This window comes from Vipera ursinii (assembly GCF_947247035.1).
Source record: "Vipera ursinii genome assembly, chromosome: 1".
Lineage (NCBI taxonomy): Eukaryota > Metazoa > Chordata > Lepidosauria > Squamata > Viperidae > Vipera > Vipera ursinii.
The window spans coordinates 329,515,697-329,532,420 of NC_139512.1; the positions used below are offsets into that span (position 1 = coordinate 329,515,697).

Genomic DNA, 16,724 nt, shown 5'->3' on the forward strand with positions numbered 1-16,724 from the left:
CCCCTGGGGGCCACCAATCGACATTCTTTGATCGGAGGCACCCTGAGGAGGCCCTCTCTGTGGGAGCGCACTGGACGGAGGGAAGTTGATGCCGGCAGCAGGTGCTGCCGTAGGTAATCCGGGCCCATGCCATGTAGGGCTTTGTAGGTCATAACCAGCACCTTGAATCTCACCCGGAGGGCAACTGGCAGCCAATGCAGCTCGCGGAGCAGAGGTGTAACATGGGAGTATCGGGAGACCCCCAACACAACTCGCGCGGCTGCATTCTGCACCAGTTGAAGCCTCTGAGTGGTCCTCAAGGGCAGCCCCATGTAGAGAGCATTGCAGTAGTCCAAACAAGAGGTCACGAGCACATGAGTGACTGTACGCAAGGCATCCCGGTCTAGATAGGGCCGCAACTGGCGCACCAGGCGAACCTGGGTCACAGCTCCTATATGATCTTCTAAGGAGAGCCGTGAATCTAGAAGGACCCCCAAGTTGCAAGCCCTATCTATGGGGGGGTAAGAGCTCACCCCTCATAGAAAGAGATGGAATATTCTGAATATCCTGAGATGCCGACACGTACAGCCACTCAGTCTTGTCAGGGTTGAGTCGAAGCCTGTTCCTCCCCATCCAGACCCGAACTGCCTCCAGGCAACGTGACATCACGTCGAGGGCATCACTGGGGTGGTTTGGGGTCGAAATAAAAAGCTGGGTATCATCAGCGTACTGATGATACCCAACTCCAAAACCACAAATGATCTCACCCAGAGGCTTCATGTAGATGTTGAAAAGGAGAGGCGAGAGGACCGATCCCTGAGGAACTCCACAAACAAGGGGCCTCAAGGTCGACCTCTGCCCTCCTGCCAACACCGACTGCGAATGCCCCAGAAGGTAGGAGGAGAACCACTGAAGAACTGTGCCTCCCACTCCCAACCCCCTGAGGCGCCACAGCAGGATACCATGGTCGATGGTATCAAAAGCCGCTGAGAGGTCTAAAAGGACTAGGACAGAGGAACAGCCCCTGTCCCGCGCCCGCCAGAGATCATTCACCAGCGCGACCAATGCCGTCTCCGTGCTGTACCCGGGCCTGAAGCCCGATTGGTACGGGTCTAGATAATCAGCTTCCTCCAGGAACAGAGGGAGCTGATGCGCCACCACGCTCTCAACAACAATTCTTAATTAAGAATTAAGTCCAGTATAGATTTACATCTAGTTCCCTCCTCCACCTTTTATTTATTTATTTATTTTTGGGACTTATATGCCGCCCTATCTCCCAAGGGACTCAGGGCGGCTTACAACAATAAAAACAACAATACAAAAATTAAAAAATGAATTAAATAACAGACCCAAAATAAATTAACTACAATTAAAAATTAAGACATATTTAAAAACCCATCATCAATCCAGGTCAGCCTGATGGAAGAGAAAAGTTTTGAGGTCACAGCGAAAGGACCGGAGGTCCGGGGCCATCCGAAGCTCAAGGGGAAGCTGATTCCAAAGGGCTGGTGCTCCCACAGAGAAGGCCCTCCCCCTGGGGGTTGCCAGCCGACATTGTCTGGCCGACGGCACCCTGAGGAGGCCCTCTCTGTGTGAGCGCACTGGGCGATGGGAAGTCGTCCCCGGTAGCAGACGGTCCTGCAAATATCCCGGGCCTAAGCCATGTAGGGCTTTAAAGGTAAGTACCAGCACCTTAAATCTCACCCGGAAGACAACTGGTAGCCAATGCAGCTCACGCAGGAGGGGTGTAATATGGGAGTATCGGGATGCTCCCATCACTACCCGCGCAGCTGCATTCTGCACCAGCTGAAGCCTCCGGGTGGTCTTCAAGGGCAGCCCCATGTAGAGAGCATTGCAGTAATCTATCCGAGAGGTAATGAGTGCATGAGTGACCGTACGTAGGGCATCTCGGTCCAGATAGGGGTGCAACTGGCACACCAGGCGAACCTGGGCAAATGCCCCCCTGGCCACGACTCCAATATGATCTTCAAAACTGAGTCGTGAGTCCAGGAGGACGCCTAAATTGCGCGCCCTATCAATGGGAGGCAACACCTCTCCTCCCATAACCAAAGATGGAACCTCTTGGACGAGTCGAGATGCTGGTACGTAAAGCCACTCAGTCTTGGCCGGGTTGAGCTGGAGCCTGTTCTTCCCCATCCAAATCCGTACCGCTTCCAGGCAACGGGACATCACGTCGAGGGCATCACTGGCTTGGTTCAGGGTGGAGATAAAGAGCTGGGTATCATCGGCATATTGATGATACCTCACCCCAAAACCACGGATGATCTCGCCCAGCGGCTTCATATAGATGTTGAACAGGAGGGGCGAGAGCACCGACCCCTGAGGCACCCCACAATTAAGGGGCCTAGGGGTTGACCTCTGCCCTCCTGTCAACACCGTCTGCGAATGGCCCGAGAGGTAGGAGGAGAACCACCATAAAACGGTGCCTCCCACTCCCAACCCCACAAGACATCGCAGCAAGATACCATGGTCGATGGTATCAAAAGCCGCTGAGAGATCTAAAAGGACCAGGACAGAGGAATAACCCCTGTCTCGGGCCCACCAGAGATCATCCACCAGTGCGACTAATGCCGTCTCCGTGCTGTACCCGGGCCTGAAACCCGATTGGTATGGATTCAGATACTCAGTTTCCTCCAGGACCAAAGGGAGCTGCCGTGCCACCATGCTCTCAACAACCTTTGCAAGAAAGCGAAGGTTGGAGACAGGACGAAAGTTGTTTAAAATAGCTGGATCCAAGGCAGGTCTCTTGAGGAGGGGCCTTACCACCGCCTCCTTCAAGGCAGCGGGGAAGCACCCCTCACTCAAGGAAGCATTTATAACTGCCAGGAGCCAGCCTCGTGTAACCTCCCGGGCCGCATAAACCAGCCAGGAGGGACACGGGTCCAACAAACACATGGCGGCACTTAATTTCCCCATGATCCTGTCCACTTCACCCAGAGTCACAGGATCAAACTCCTCCCAGATATTATCGGCCAAACCCATCGTTTCCCCCTCGTCAGATACTGCCCAGTCGGAGTCCAAGCCAGCCCGAATCTGAGCGATTTTATCCACCAGATACTCACTAAACTCCTCGGCCCATCCCTGTAAGGGGTCCTCTCCTGTCCCCTGATTTAAAAGGGAACGGGTCACCCTAAACAGGGCGGCCGGGCGGGTATCTGCAGATGCAATGAGGGTGGCGAAGTGAGATCTAGAAAAGGATCTTAACTGTGTCCGGTCAGACCCGGACCGAGTGGACCTCCAAAAGCTCTCTAGGCCCCTTCTCCGGCGCTTCATCTCCCGCAGGTCCACGGAGAACCAAGGAGCAAGCCGGGATCTGCGCCGGGTCAGAGGCCGCAAAGGCACAACACGGTCGAGAGCCTCCGAAGCCGCCCGTTGCCAGGCATCAACCAAGGTCTCGACCGGGCTGTGGGAAAGGGAGGAAGGAATAAGTCCAAGCGCCGTCTGGAACCTATCTGGATCCATCAGGCGCCTGGGGCGGAACCACCTGGTCAGTTCCGCCTCCCAGCAGCAGGGAGTGGATGACAAAGTTATCAGCTAGGTTGGTTTTGCATAGATTGTTACTATTTTATTTTGGACAATACTGATATTGACAATATATATATGATTTAAATAATGGCAAAAGATTTTTACAAGTTTATATGGCAAAAAAATCCCAAATTAAATATAAATTATTGCAAGATGCTAAAAAAGATGCATTAGGATGACACCTGCTGTTTGGCATGGATGAAAGATTGAGTGATGCTGAGAAACAGGATAGATTGGACAACCACTTGTCTGAAATGGTATAGGGTTTCCAGCTTAAACCGGGGGTTGGGATAGATGACCTCCATGGTCCCTTCCATCTTGGTTATTCTGTTTTCTGAGGTTGTTGGAGTTGGAAGAAGTTAATTTGAGATTTGGGTAACATGATTCTTTATATTTATGGTAAAGTTAATGTAGATTTCAATAATCATTTCATTAGCCATGCAGTGTTGAGGGTATGGAATATGTATAAAATAAGATTGACTCCCAAAATTCTTATACGGGTATTATCCCCCAAAGTTATTTTTAGAAGAACACATCCAAAAGGTTTTTCATTATATGTATGCATCATCTATATACTTTGCATAAGCCAAGTGTAACTGTGTGTACCTCATGGTCCAGTCCACCATCCAAATACTAATCAAAGTGAACTCTAATCAGCCTTTTTAGTCATTCAGGATTATGCAGCCAGGATTAAAGCTAAAGAAGTTGACAACAAAATGCCATAAATATGAATAAATAAAAGCCCTGGTCATTTCAAATGCCTTTCAAACAATTGCTGTTTTTCACATAGAAATTTAGGCAGCTTCTTTTCAAACAGTGTTCCTCAATTATTTCTATACCTAAATGTAAGTAATAGTCTCCTTATTTTATTATTCTTTACCTTACTTACTTGATTTCTAAACAGCAAGTGAGTTTGCATCTGTGGTTTCCTCATTACTGTAGCTGCACCCACTCATTACACAAGGTAATCGTCTGTTTCTTGGGGAATAGCAGGAGTTTGACATTGTTTCAAGGTTTCAAGGCAATTTTAGAGATGCAGCTGACTTCCAAATTTCCTCATTAACTGCTTTCTGTGGTTCTTGAGCAAAGAGCCACATTATTAAACATTGATTTCCTTTCTTTTTAGGCCCCTCAATCTTACCATTTTTAGTGTCACTGACCTATGTCAATGCTGCTAACATCGGATGTTCTTGCTTTGACAGATTGAGTGTACCTGTGGTTAATTGATTTCTAAATTTGCTTGTTCATATTTTTATGACTCTGTAATCCCTCAATTATGGTTGAGTCAAGGTGACTGGGTGGAACTGAACATTTACTGGCTGGATGCCCTTCCTGATGCTATGCAGAGTTGTCAGCAGATATTTTTTATTTGTCCCCTAGGACAGGGCTTTTCAACCTTTTCACAGTTTGTACCACCTTTAGGACATGACAATATTTGAGTACTACCAGTGCTTAGCAAAGTGTCAAAAATGTGATGACTAAAAAAAAGGGGGGTGGTTGGGTTTTACTGATTAGATTCATTTATTGTTATAGAAATGGCTAGTTTATAATATTATGGGAAAGTAAAAAGTCGAGGTTCAATGTTAATGCTTCCTTCTACTGCAACAGAGGAAGTTTGTTCTTTTTCCCTTCTCCCCCTCACTTTCCCCCCTTTTTCCTCCCCACTGTGTCCTCCTATTCACTTTTGTATTTTTGTATTTTATTTTATAATCTAATAAAATATTACAAACTGTAGGAAAAAAGTAAAAAAGTACCAGTTTTAATTTCTTCAGTGGCTGTTCCTTTGCTGAATCACATTCCCTTTGCACTGGCAAACGTATGATGAATTTATCCATGTTTATTAATATGCACCACTACCAGCTAGCTCAGGGGTCTTCAGACTTGGCACTTTTAACACATGTGGACTTCAACTCCCAGAATTCCTCAGCCATCATGGCTGGTTGAGGAATTCTGGGAGTTGAAGTCCTCAGGTTTAAAGTTGTTAAGTTTGTAGACCCTGACCTAGCTGTTGGCCCTTCTTCCTCTCTCCCTTCTGAGCTCAATGCTGCTAACATCAGATGTTCTTGCTTTGACAGATTGAGTGTACCTGTGGTTACACATCCAAACAGTTTTTCATCATATATATGCATCATATATATACTTTGCAAGGGCCAAGTGTAACTGTGTGTACCTCAAGGTCCAGTCCACCATCCAAGTACTAATCAAAGTCAACTCTACTTAGCATCTCTAGCCAGTCAGGATTATGCAGCCAGGATTAAACCTAAAGAAGTTGACATGCCATCATTTCACCTCCAGAAGACATAGGAGTTTAAATTTGATATGTATATTGGGTAATCAACTTGCTGTCACATAGTTTTTCATAAAACCCATTTTAAAAAACCAAACAAATGCAGTTTCCTATGGGCCACATTTGAACACTCTATGGTGTTCTCCTCACATTCTCTGCCCTACAGTGTGAATAATCAGGGATCAAATTCAACTGCTATGTGAGAGATTTGGAGGAGAAGAATGAGACTTATCAAACTGCCTTCTTCTTTGACAGAAGCCCCATAAATTCCTTTCAGTAAAAATACCTTTGAGGGAGTACGGGTGGAAGCAGGATATGTGAAATGTCCTCATGAAGCTTTCCTTCACCTTCCATCTGGCAAGTTCACTGCGATAACTGAAACTAACATGTTCCTTCTCTCAAGCTTAACTATTAGTCCCAAACAACAAAATGCCATAAGTATGAATAAATAAAAGCCCTGGTCAATTCAAATGTCTTTCTAACAACTGCTGAACAGTATCAACCTCTTCACACAGAAATTTAGGCAGCTTCTTTTCAAACAGTGTTCCTCAATTATTTTTAAACCTAAATTTAAGTAATACTCTCCACTTATTTTATTATTCTTTACCTTAACTTGATTACTAAACACCAAGTGAGTTTGCATCTGCGGTTTCCTCATTACTGTTGCTGCACCCTCTCATTACACAAAGTAATTGTCCATTTCTTGGGAAATAGCAGGAGTTTGACATTATTTCAAGGTTTCAAGGCACTTTTATTGATGCAGCTGACTTCCCCAATTTCCTCATTAACTGCTTTCTGTGGTTCTTGGGCAAAGAACCACATTATTAAATATTGATTTCCTTTCTTTTTAGGGCTGCCAATTTTACCATTTCAGTTTCATTGGTCTCCTACTATTGAGTGTACCTGTGGTTAATTGATTTCTAATTTTGCATGTTCATCTTCTATGAGGTCCTGAATCAAGGCTATTTGATGGGAGTCCACAGAAATTGGCTCCAACCTTCAAGGCAAAGCTTAGGAGATGTGGCTCAATAACCACCTTTTCCACTCATTGCCGGGAACTTTCAATCCATTGCTCACCAACAACCAAGCTCAATACTTGCCTCTCTGGGGGACCCTCCAAGTATGCTTTTTCACTGCAGCAATTCTTTGCATCTTGATCACTTAACATTTTCTCTATTGTAGTTCTGCATCTAATACAGAAATTGTTAAATCTCTCAGTAGCTTTTTAAAAATTCTTCTTCTCATCCTTTACTCCAAGGATCCTTTCTCAGAGCAATTGTATCGCAGATTGGGAGAAGAAAAAAAGATAGAAGAGAAAAAGATGTTGAAAAATAGGCAAATGTTGAAAAGTCATATTTAGTTTGTGTAACGAGGATGATTTTATATATAAGTAAAGTCTGAGTATTTTGTTTTATGAAAACAGATTTTTAGTTACTGTGTTATTCAGGGTATGGGGAAATACTTGTGGCTCACTTTGAAATCATCTCTAAATCTCTACAGCATCCATGGCAACTGGATCTGACACCTCAGAACCAACAGAACTTACAGAATAACCGAGTTGGAAGGGACCTTCTAGTCCAATCCCATACTCAAGCAGGAAACCCTGTACCATTCCAGACAAATGGCTTTCCAAATTATTCTTAAAAACCTCCAGTGATGGAGCACCCAAAACCTCTGGAGCCAAACTCTCACAGTTACTGCTATTGAGCCACGTATCACCTATTCTATACCTGTGCATTCATTTTTTCTTGCCTAAGTGTAAAGCCATATTGTTCTCACCACTGAAATTTAGGGATAAGTAATAAAAAATATGGCCCTCATGAGATCCTTTGTAGCTGAAGCAGCAGGAAACATTCAATGTAACCAACACTCACAGCTTTTGGAACCCAGCTCTCCTTCTCCATTTCAGTTAATCGGGATATAAATGGAATTAAAATAAATAAATAAATAAAAATAAAATAATAACCCTCAATTTAGGCTGCAGGAATATTTCCAACTCTACATATATTCTCTGTTTTCAGGGAAATAGAAATCACCTGGATGAGGGAAGAATACTTCAATGGAAGCCAAATCAGTCTGTGTCACCCATGATAGCAGTGCTAACCCCAGATTTCTACCACTTGGTTCTAAGGGCTCTTCCCAAACTCCAGCCATTAGTGAAGATGGCCGAGCTTTACCATTGTGGGCTGTAGAGTTTGGGCAGCAATTCAGTAAGGAATTTTCTTTGCCCCATTAGGACACTGCAAGCCCTGCTGCTCTTCTATGCACTTTTGTAACAGCTAACAAACAGGAGTGTTTCAATCCAAGGAAGATGCACCATTGCCTTATGCAAGAACTATTTTGCAATTGTTCACTGAGGTGATGTGATGCAAACATCATAACTCCATAAATAGAGAGCCATGTCTGTCCCAGGAGTAAGATTTGATCCAGAACCAATCTCAGCATGAAGATCCTTTATCTGCTGTTCACATTTCTTTTCCTTGCATTCCTGTCTGAACCAGGTAAGAAACAAAATTACTGATAATTTACAAAGTATTGGTAACTCACTTTTTAAACAGGTGTGATCATCACTGAAAGCAGGATAATCTTCAATATCTTTTTGTTTTACTTTACAGAAATAGCTTTGAACAGTATAGACTATTGACAACATGAACCTCCAAACATTTGAAAAATATGCCATTGATTTTTCTTTTGATTCACAATTATTGAAAGAATTTTATTGGGGTTTTTGTTATTGTAGCTTACTTTTGTTGATTTGCTTCACTTTAGAATTGGTTTACCAAATTCTCAGCCAAATATGTTCTGTTTGAATAAAGAGGCACAATGGAGAAACAGTTTGATCTAGTGGTTAGAGCAAAATTATGGATACTGAGTTCTAGTCCCACCTTGGGCCTGAAAGCTGACTGAGTGAATTTGGACCAGTCTCTCTCTCTCTCTCTCTCTCTCTCTCTCTCTCTCCCTCTCTCAAATAAAAGATATTAATGATCTAGTGAATATATTTGTACTTAATGTGGGAAAAACAGAGGAAATTGCAGCAAAATATCATAAATGCACAGCATTTCAAGAGCAGAAAAGAGCAGTGATAAAAACATTAAGAAAAGAGGAAGAAAGCCAAAGGAAAACCAGGTCCTAAAGTTTAAAGGAAGTTAAACCTTCTCACTCATCTTCATCCAAAACACACGATGCAACCGGCCACTGTAACTCAGCAAGGATCTATGGCAATTCTGGAGAGAAATATATCACAGCAAGGCCTATCCTTCGTATGAATCAGATTATTTCTTCCCTCCTACATTGATAAATGTAGGCTTACCAGCTAATTCATCTCTGAGTTAGACTTCAAACCTGGGTTAATAGCTGATTTATTTGAGCTGCTGCAGGAGATCAGCAGAAATGGATCTCTGTGGTCAGAGAAAACTTGCTGTAGTCTAGGAATCCTGCAATTCCTGGAAAGATGTTTCCATTCCCACCTTGGATGAATGGTTACAAAAGCTGATGGAGTTAGCAGAGATGACTAAACTGACTGTTTTGATGAAAGAAAAGAATATAACTACTTTTGTTTCTATTTGGAAACTGCTTCTGGACTTTGTGCTTGAGGTGGAAAAATGATACTATGATTTTGGGGTTTACTGATTAGACTAACTTGTTGCTAGAGAAATGGGTAGTTCATACTAGTACAGAAATGTAAAAATTTGAGATTCGATTATAATGCCTTATTTTACTGCAACAGAGGGATTTGGAAGTCCACGCCTTTTGTTTCTCCCCCCCCCACTTTCCACATTTTCCCTTTTTCCTCTTTCCCTGTTGTTGTTCCTTACTATTTGCTTTTTATTTTCATATTTTTATGTTAGAAATGAATACAATTATAAATTGATAAAGGAATCCTGCAAATCTGTAGAAGAAGGTAGTGTCTTGGAAGGAAAAATGTATTTAAATATTAAGGAATCTTTACTCATCATTTACCTGTCTCCTCTTTTTCTTTTCATAGGCAATGCCCACAGCAAGTGTTATCATGCAGGAGGAATCTGCTCTCTCATTTCGTGTCTTCCTCGCACTGACCTTGGGCAGCAGGACTGTGTGAAGGGATTGAGGTGCTGTAAACGGTAAGAAAACTCTCCTCTACAGATACAGTACATAATGAGATTCTCTGCCTGATACTGTTTGCATTCACAAAGCTTTAAACTCACTTTGATCAACATTATTTTTTCTCATTTGTATAGCCAACCTGGAAAATAATGCCATCTCCATCTACGACCATGGATATCTTCAAGATATGGCCAATGACCTGAGATTACAGTCTGCTATCGCTTTATCTTTCTTTATATAAATCAAACTGCTACCCATCAAACTCTAAAACATTTGTGCATTGAAGTAAAATTTGGCAAATATTTCTTGAAATAAAGCTAAATGAGCATTGCAGACATTGTGCAACTTCTTTAAAAAGTATCTGGGAGCAGTATATTACTATGACTACTGGTTTGAGAGAGAGAGAGAGAGAGAGAGAGAGAGAGAGACAGAGACAGAGACAGAGACAGAGACAGAGACAGAGACAGAGACAGAGACAGAGAGAGAGAGGTGTTGCCTGCTCTTCAACCACATATTATGCTATAATTTCCCTTTCAGTTTGTTTATTTATTGTAGCGATTACTTTGTCACTGATGTCTTCCAGCTAATGTAGTTGCTTGGGCAGAAATAGTATAAAATCAAATTTAAGCTTGGAAAGGAGCAGAACAAAAATTCTTAAGATTATTTTTTCTCAAGTTAAATACCATTGGATACAACTTAGAATAAGAATGACTTTGTCTGATGACTTCATATCAGCACAGCCTGGATCTTGATAAAGAAAATGAAGATGTAGCCATAGGAAATCCACAAGAGAGAGGATCCTTTCCTGGCCCATTCTTTTTGTTAAATAGACAGACCAACAGATGTTATGAAATTTATTTTAGATACCATCTAAACTAATAGATAGACTACACAATAAAACCACATTATCAGAGAGTGAGTCACATAGGACCTGATGCAGACAAACACACACAGCCAACATGTGAGGGATACTATTGTGGACACCATTATACCTATGCTAATAAAGGGGTGTGATCTAACAATGTACACAGGTGCAAACATAATTTGCACAACCAGTATCCATACAAGCCTGAACCTATTTAATCCCCCCTCAACTTTCATTCACACACTTTCTATTTTTCTTTTATTGCAATGTCTAAATTTATAAGGGGATATAAATATTTAACTTGTGGCATAACTCATCCTATAAAATGTTAAAATCTCAGCTATGAATCAGATTTCACTGAAAAGAACTATTAAAATACAAATAGCAATTTCCAGAGTAAGTCTAGGACCAATAGTTTACATATATCTATTCTTTATTAGCCTTTTAATGCAGTATTTTTTACAACACAGGCAGGGTACATGTAACACAGAAATCAGCTAGATTTCTCTTTTCCACTTTTATCCTCATCCCTCATGTTTAAGGTCCTTTCTCAAATCAATCCTATCATAGCACGGAGTTCAAGGAGGTGGGATAGCGTAATACACCTCAACATGTTTTTTCCATCTCCTTTATTGGTTTTCATTCATTCATTCATCATCATCATCATCATCGTCATCATCATCGTCATCATCATCATCATCATCGTTAAATAGCTTGTTCTTTGGTGCAGGAATGAAGATGCGAGGCTGAGTACAGGATAACTCATACTTTATTTCTTGCTGGAAGTGTACTGAGGCAAGGGCTGCAACCAGTCACAATATATAGTCTAACTCCTAGGTGGCAACCAATAGGTTTGAATCAACCATTGCTGCCTGGGGCTAGCCAATTGCAGGACAGGAGACTGTTAGTCTGGGTTGCTGGAGAGCCGTTAGGTCCTCCAGCAACCCACTTGATGTATCACAAGAGCCCAGTAAACAACAACAACAACAATAATTAATAATAATAATAATAATAATAATAATAATAATAATAATAATAATAATAATAATAATAATAATAATAAAGTTGGAAGGGATCTTGGAGGTCATCTAGTCCAACCCCTTGCTCAGGCAGGAAACCCTATACCATTTCGGACAAATGGCTGTCCAGTCTCTTCTTAAAAAATTCCAGTGTTGGAGCATTCACCGCTTCTGGAGGCAGGTTGTTCCACTGGTTAATGGTTCTAACTGTCAGGAAGTTTCTCCTTAGTTCTAGGTTGCTTCTCTCCTTGATTTGTTTCCATCCGTTGCTTCTTGTCCTGCCTTCAGTGCTTTGGAAAATAGCTTGACTCCCTCTTCTTTGTGGCAGCCCCTGAGATATTGGAACACTGCTATCATGTCCCCCCTCATCCTTCTCTTCATTAAACTAGACATACCCAATTCCAGCAACCATTCCTCATATGATTTAGCCTCCAGACCTCTAATCATCTTTGTTGCTCTTCTCTGTACTCTTTCCAGAGTCTCAACATCTTTTCTTCATTGTGGTGACCAAAACTGGATGCAGTATTCCAAGTGTGGCCTTACCAAGGCATTGTAAAGTGATATTAATACTTCACGTGATCTTGATTCTATCCCTCTGTTAATGCAGCCTAGCACTGTGTTGGCTTTTTTGGCAGCTGTAGCACACTGCTGGCTCGTATTTAAGTGATTGTTCACTACAACTCCAAGAGCCCTCTCACAGTTACTACTATTGAGCAAGGTATCCCCTATACCAGTGATGGTGAACCTTTTAGAGACCAAGTGCCCAAACTGCAATCCAAAAGCCACTTATGTATCATTGGGTGCTGGGTGGGTGTGGCCCATTGGGTGGGCGTGCAGCCCATTGGGTGGGCTGCAGTGGTAATGGCAGACTGGTTGGGACTAAAAAATTCAATCAATCAATTCCTACTTTGTGAGGACTTTTCCCCCCCTGCTTGTAGTTGAAATTGATTGATTGAACTTTTTTTTTTTGCTTTCTTAAAGTCCAAGACTCTAGTTTGACTGTGTTCTTGCTTCCAGAATGTTGAGTTCCAATATTGCATAATCACTTCCTCCCAAGGTTTCTGTGGCTTCAACACCTTCTATCATTTAATCTCTGTTAGTGAAAATTAGATCCAAAATGGCTAACCCCCTAGTTCCCTTCTCCACTTTTTGGGAGACAAAGTTGTCTGCTAGGTTTGTCAGGAATCTTTTTGATTTTCCACTTGGTGTAGAGTTTGTCTCCCAGTTGATGTCTGGGTAGTTAATGTTGTCCATTACTATTTCCTACATACCTTAGTTAGCTGACGAGCAAAAAGTTCATCTATTTCCTCTGTTTGGTTGGGTTGCCTATAGTATACACCTATGGTAATGTTATTTTTCTCCCATTTTATATTGACACAAGTGCGTTCAAGACAGTTTTTATCATTATTGTGCTCTATTTCTGTAGAGGTGTAGTTATTTCTTTCTTTCTTTTTTATATATATTTTATTGGTATTTTTTTTTAACATAACATAAATCATTCAGTAATTTGTAAACTGTATGTTGTCTGGGTAACATTTATAAGACAATCTTTAGCTATTGATTTCTATAATCTATATTCCATATGTTAATTTCAGTTGATTTCCCCTTTCCCCAAAGTATCTTTCTTTGCAAACATTAGATTAAAATAATTTTCATTATTTTGATAAACAACAATTAAGTATATAGTTTTTCCAATATTCCTATTTGTCATTTTAGTTGCCTTATTGTAAATCCTGTTACCGTGCTTATTTCAGCTTATTTCTCCCCTCAAATTCTAAATATTTTTACTAGTGACAATTTTCTCAACAATTAACTACATTTACATTGGTGAATTTAATTCAATTTTTTTCCATATAAGCCCTCTCATACTTTTATATTTCTTAATCAATAGGTAAAAAAGTAGAAAGAGAAAAGAAAAGAGGAGAGAGACAAATAAGAGGAGAAAAAGAAGAAAAAGAAAAGGAAAAAAAGACAAAAGCACTGAATTACAAAAAATAATATACTACTTAAAATATGTATCCTCCAAATGACAAAGGCAGGGGAGGGGTGGGTGGAGCCAAGATGGTGGAGAGGCAGCAAAGGCTGTAAAGAGCTCCTCCAAAAGTAAAAGTTTTATTTTATTTTACTTTATTTTTATTTTAACTTTTTAACCTCTTTTAATATTGTATTTTAACCTACCCCTTTTAAACTTTTTAAACCCATTTTTAACCCATTTTAACCTTTTAAAGCGCCAAAGAATTGAGGCCTTTGAACTATGGTGCTGGAGAAGACTCCTGCGAGTCCCTTGGAGGCGATCAAACCGGTCAGTCCTAGAGGAGATCAACCCTGACTGCTCTTTAGAAGGCCAGATCCTGAAGCTAAAACTCAAATACTTTGGCCACCTAATGAGAAGGAAGGACTCACTGGAGAAGAGCCTAATGCTGGGAAAGATTGAGGGCAAGAGAAGAAGTGGACGACAGAGAATGAGGTGGCTGGATGGAGTCACTGAAGCAGTAGGCGTGAGCTTAAATGGACTCCAGAAGATGGTAGAGGACAGGAAGGCCTGGAGGAACATTGTCCATAGGGTCGCGATGAGTCGGACATGACTTCACAACTAACAACAACAACAAACCTTTTAAAACAGTTTTAAACTTATTTTTAAATCTGTTTTAACAAACTTGAATGGGGAAAAGAAGGAAGAGACAGCACTCTGCAGCAGAAAGTATATCCAAGCCTTTGAAGCAGCAGAAAATGGAGGATTATTTTGCAAACAGACAGTCTGCTCCAGTAAGTAACTCATTCACAGGCACATTATCAGATAAATTTAATTTATGTGACTCATTGGAATGGGACTTACAAACCGAACTGGAGAGCAGACAGCATGTGGAGTTGTCCTCCTCCCTCTTGGAGAATGGCTCCCCTCCTTGGAACCCAGCAACAGCCTTTTTTGCACAGGAGGGAGATGTAGTAAATTTGAAGGGGGAAAATGTGACAGCCTTCCTCTCTAGACAATGTTTGCTTACAGCTCAAACTGTAAACTCAATATATGATCTTTTGTCAATTGTCATAAATAAGGTCGACTGCCTGAAAGAATCTTTTGCAAAGTTTGTTAGGAGCCACCCAAATACTGTAGAAGGACTTGGGAGAATAACCATGGACAGACATGGGATGGCTAACTCAGAAAATGAAAGTAGAGAAGGACCTTGTTTTCCTCTCAAAATTTGAACACCCACAGAGAAAACACTCAATCAGGCAAAGGCCTAAGAGATGACCAATATAACTACAGTCTGCAAACTAACCAGGTTACTTTGCAAATTTATGACAAGAGAGTAAATAGAGGGCTTTGGAGCAATAGAAAAGCTATTAGGCTGTCCCTGAGCCAGCTGCTCCGCTGTGAATTCACTCTGATAGATCTACTACATGCAGAGTGGCTACCAGCAAGAACACAATGTATGAGAATTCTATTGTTCAAGCAGCCCACAATTCCCTCCATGCTCTTCAGAATGAAGCCCTTTCTGAGCATCTGTCAATATTTCCAATAAGGGTCTTTTGCTCAGAAAAAGTGTGCCCACTCCTGAAACAGCGTCACCAAGAGGGAACTGTCACTTTAAATCTAGGCTGCAACAGTGCTCACACTACTAAGCCTGAGGCTGCTGCAACTGAACTGACCCTGAGAAAGCAAAGAAGCAATATACGGACTGTGTTACCCACAGCTGCAGGAACTGCTGAGGATGTGCCAGAGGAAATGTTGATTGACCTATTCAGTGCATTGCCAGAACCTGAGCAAGTTAACATCATTCAAAGATTGGATGACCTAAAAGAGGCACTGACAACAACTCAATCTACAGCAAAGCCTCTATTTAATTTGGCTCCACTAACCACGCAACCTTGTGACAAGATATTTAATCAACAATCTGCCTTTACCTCAACAGTAAAAAAGGTGCTGTCACACAGGCTGAGAGTGGGGTAACTGCACTGACTGACCCAGCCTCTGAGAAACAACTGAAAGACAAAGGGCTTTATCACACAGTGCTCCCTAAGCTGACAAACACTAAGGATACAATCCAGCTTCCACCCTCATTTGATTTAGAAGTTCCCACAACATCTTTCCACAAGATGAACCCTCAGCTATACCCCTCCAAAAATGGACATAAATCTACATTTATAGACTTAAGCCAGAGTACCTGTCCATTGGAAAAAAATCATTCTTGGTGCAAGAGCAGAGGCACACTGGCAACCGAGATATAGAGGAGCAACAACAAGTTCTGCAACCCATGAGGAGAAATATCAAACGTCACAACAACTGTGTTTATATGGGAAGCTTAGATGATATTGACCCAGCTCCAATATCAAGTTGACATCTGGCATTTTTACCATCTAGCCAATCAACCAAGCCAGGCCACCTTGCCTCTGAGAACCCCATACAGTTGATGACCTGGAACATAGCTGGCTGGAAAGGGATGGTTGGTAGTGGACTAATGAGCTTTCTCTTTAGATTTGACATAATAGCCTTTCAAGAAACCTGGCTAACCGAAGTGGATGAACCAGTACAATTGCCAGGCTTTCAGGGATGGGCCTCCCCAGCCCTAAAAACAAAGAACAAAGGGAGACCCTTTAGTGGGCTATGCATTCTTATAAAGCAAGAGTTGCAATGGCAGGGAAAGAATTATATAACGAAGATAAGTATCCGTACTTTCTAGCTGTCAAATTTGAATATGACCAGTTTGAGTTAATTTATTTATTTATTTTATTTAATTTAATTTGTATACCGCCCTTCTCCCGAAGGACCCAGGGCAGTGTACAGGGCAATAAATACCAAAAGTACAAAATACAAAAATTAAAAAAAATTAAACTATTCTGCCCGAATACAATAAATTAATTAAAATCAGTAATTAAAACCCCAAACCCATCAGACCAGGCCGGCTTGTTCAAATAAAAAAGTTTTTAGATCACGTCGGAAGGAGCG

The 16,724-nt window shown here is 41.6% G+C and overlaps 1 long non-coding RNA gene across 1 annotated transcript; it reads left to right on the forward strand.

Annotated features, from left to right (window-relative positions):
• Positions 1-8,237: 8,237 nt before the first annotated feature.
• Positions 8,238-10,181, forward strand: LOC310631772. The gene is made up of 3 exons (XR_014490693.1): positions 8,238-8,313; positions 9,798-9,912; positions 10,030-10,181. It is a non-coding gene; the product is annotated as an uncharacterized lncRNA (long non-coding RNA).
• The last annotated feature ends 6,543 nt before the right edge of the window (positions 10,182-16,724 follow it).